The 3,885-nt window shown below is 37.7% G+C and overlaps 1 pseudogene; it reads left to right on the forward strand.

Annotated features, from left to right (window-relative positions):
- Nucleotides 1-377: 377 nt before the first annotated feature.
- On the forward strand, nt 378-2,352 carry LOC145066163 (amidophosphoribosyltransferase, chloroplastic pseudogene; annotated as a pseudogene).
- The last annotated feature ends 1,533 nt before the right edge of the window (nt 2,353-3,885 follow it).

Genomic DNA, 3,885 nt, shown 5'->3' on the forward strand with positions numbered 1-3,885 from the left:
GGGTTGGATGAGTTGGTTTTCGGGTAAAAACCAAAACCAAAACAAATTTTTTGTTTTTTAAAATATTTAATCTCTAACCATCGGTTATGTTTCGGTTTTAGTTTTATCGGCTTTGATTTCGGTTTCATCGGTTTTAATCGGCTTTACAGTTTTTTTGGTTTGAATTTGCTTACCCTTAACAAAAATGACAAGAGATTAAATATAAATTAAAAACATTAAGGTATGCATTTTGAAGATTCTAAAATAAAGGGGGCAAAAAAAATTAAATTAGTTTGATGGAACTTTGATTCTTGATTGTCATTCAAAAATAAATGTATGGCATTTAAGTTTTTTATAATACTATTATTTTATTGATTTTAATGTAATACATGAATTGATTCGTGTACATAGGAGAACCCAACATAAAAACACCAAAACCTCGCCATTCCACTTTGGATATTCATAGCCCTTCTCCGCTCTCCTTAGACAATGGCAGCCGCCGCTGCCACCGCCACCACGACTGCCTCTGCCACCTCCGCCTCAATTTCCCACCGTTCCCCTCTCTGTAACTCCGTCGACAAACCATCTCCTGCCTTCTCTAAACCCATCTTTAAACCTCTACACAAAACATTGTCGTTTACTCTCACCCACAAAGCCCGTTCAACAACCGCTGCTAAAAACCCAATCTCCGACGTTATTTCATCATCGGAATCATACCCAGATGAAGAGGATTTAGTATTTGATGAAGACGATAAACCTCGTGAAGAGTGCGGCGTAGTGGGTATCTACGGCGACCCAGAAGCCTCACGTCTCTGCTACTTAGCTCTCCACGCCCTCCAACACCGCGGCCAAGAAGGCGCCGGGATAGTCACCGCCACAGCCGAGGGCGTCCTCAAGTCCGTCACCGGCGTCGGCCTCGTCTCAGAAGTCTTCAACCAATCAAAACTCGACCAACTCCCTGGAGACAACGCAATAGGGCACGTCCGCTATTCCACCGCCGGTCAATCCATGCTCAAAAACGTCCAGCCCTTCGTCGCTGGTTACCGGTTCGGCCGCGTCGGCGTCGCACATAACGGAAATCTGGTAAATTATCAAACCCTAAGAGCTGAGTTAGAAGAAAACGGCTCAATTTTTGGTACTAGTTCAGATACCGAAGTTGTTCTGCATCTAATCGCCATATCTAAACAAAGACCCTTCTTTCTAAGAATCGTTGAAGCTTGTGAAAAGCTCAAAGGAGCTTACTCCATGGTGTTTATAACAGAAGACAAATTAGTCGCAGTTCGAGACCCATATGGATTCCGGCCATTAGTAATGGGAAAACGAAGCAATGGCGCCATAGTTTTCGCATCTGAAACCTGCGCTCTCGATCTAATCGAAGCTAAATACGAAAGAGAAGTTAACCCAGGTGAAGTTTTAATCGTCGACAAAGACGGCATCCAATCCCTCTGTTTAATGCCACACCCAGAACCCAAATCATGCATCTTCGAACACATCTACTTCTCTCTACCCAACTCCGTCGTGTTCGGGAAATCCGTCTATGAATCCCGCCAGCAATTCGGGGAAATCCTCGCCACAGAGTCGCCGGTCGACTGTGACGTGGTGATTGCAGTCCCAGATTCCGGCGTGGTGGCGGCGATAGGGTACGCAAACAAAGCCGGAGTTCCATTCCAACAAGGATTAATCCGGTCACATTACGTTGGTCGAACATTCATCGAACCCTCTCAAAGGATTCGTGATTTTGGGGTCAAATTGAAGCTTTCACCTGTAAGAGCGGTTTTGGAGGGAAAACGGGTGGTGGTGGTGGACGACTCCATTGTTAGGGGGACAACATCATCAAAAATAGTCCGATTATTAAAAGAAGCAGGTGCAAAAGAGGTTCATATGAGGATTGCAAGTCCTCCAATCATAGCATCTTGTTATTATGGTGTTGATACACCAAGTCCTGAAGAATTGATATCAAATCGAATGAAAGTTGAGGAGATTCGGGAGTTTATTGGGGCTGATTCTTTGGCGTTTCTTGAAATCGATAGTTTGAAGAAGATGTTGAAGGGTGATTCGGGGAATTTTTGTTATGCGTGTTTTTCAGGGGATTATCCGGTGGTTCCGAGTGGGCTTGTGAAACGGGTCGGGGATTTTGTGGATGATGGGTTGAATGGGAGTATTGGGTCGATTGATGGGGGGTGGCTTGAAGGATCGAAAGAAAAGAAAGGGGAGGATTTGGATGTGAATTATGAAGAACAAGTTCATGTTTAGTAGGAGAAGATTTGATCATGGTTTTATATGTTGTTTTAATGATTTTGGGAACTTTTTCAATTTTTGTCTTGGATGTGGTATTACGATTTATGATCTATGAATAATCTTGTTTTACTAAAATGACTAACTTAGAGAAATGATGTTTAATACTGTGGCTAATTGTTCGTTTTCTACTTTGATGGTGATGGATAGAATATAGATGGTTCATTTCATGCGGTTTTGCATTAGCAATGGGCAATGAAATGAAGGAAATGGATAAGGGTTTAATTTTACCTTTTTAAATATCGTTTGATACAAACATTTGATTCTCTCTTGGATTATTGCGTTCAAGGTTTATCCCTAATTTTACCCTTCCATGTCCAACTGAATTTAGCAATATGAGAGGTATTGAAATTTAAGTTGACACTGCATCATTAGTTTTGAAAATTCTTACTTCTAGGTCAAGCCCTTTGCTTTTGTCACTTTCTATTAGCTAATTTTATAAGTAGTCTTTTCTTTTTCAATTCCACCCCTTCTCACTTTTTTTTTTTTTTTTGGGTTTCTTTTTTCCTATTTTGTTTTTTTTTTTATTGTTTTTAATTTTTATTTATTTATTTATTTATTATTATTATTATTATAAATTTCAATAACCATATAAAATTCGGACAACATTTTAAAATTCGGACATTATAAATTTGGACGATATAATAAAACTCGAACGACTATATAAAACGGAACAAAAGCAAAATTCATATTTATTTATCACAGATATATTAATTGGTTCAGTATTACATTTGTGTGGTGCGTTATGCGGATTGAAAACAAACTTTACTTTTGTTTCATTTTATATAGTCGTTTGAATTTTATAATGTCGTCCAAATTTTAAAATGTTGTCCGAATTTTAAAATATTATCCGAATTTTATATGGTTATCGAAATTTATAATAATAATAATAATAAAAGAAAAAAAAATTGATGTCAAATAAAAAATGAAAGGTTAATTAGATTGATGCTAGGGGGTGGAATTGAAAAAACTTTACAGAATTAGTCCTTACTCATACGTATCATGTTATTATGGGCAAACTAAGCTTCATTTGATTTGGTATACAACCCTTTCTATTTATCAATTTTTATTCAAAAACTCCTCTCTTACTTTGTGATGACCAAATCCTATTTATATATTCAATTCATTTTGCAATTACTACCTCGTGTTCTTTTATTGATATTCTTTTCAAAGTCGTTTCAAACATATTTTGGGCCCAGGACAAAAGAAAAAAATTGACCCTTAATATACACCAATGTCATCAAGTTTATTATAATAACTTCATAATCAAAAGAAAATTACTTGTACTATCTTCTAAATATAACAATTTCTAAAAAAAAAAAAAAAAAAAAAAAAAAAAAAAAAAAAAAAAAAAAATTGGGCCCCTTTAAAAGATGGGTCCTGGATGGTCGCCTCTATCGCCCACCCTCTGGGACGGGCCTGATTCTTTTCTTGAAATCTCGTAGGGGTATATTCGTAATTTTGCTGATAAGTGTGGCGGAAAGGAGGAGGGAGGAATCCACGACCGAAAGGAAAGCCGACATCTGGTGCTAACTACAGTGAATATTTTGAAGCTCTTGAGCCAAAGTCTTCGCAACAACTTAATTATATGTCTTGTCTAACTCTTCGAAT

Source organism: Lactuca serriola, chromosome 8 (assembly GCF_051521515.1).
Source record: "Lactuca serriola cultivar US96UC23 chromosome 8, Lser_US96UC23_V15, whole genome shotgun sequence".
NCBI classification, from domain to species: Eukaryota; Viridiplantae; Streptophyta; class Magnoliopsida; order Asterales; family Asteraceae; genus Lactuca; species Lactuca serriola.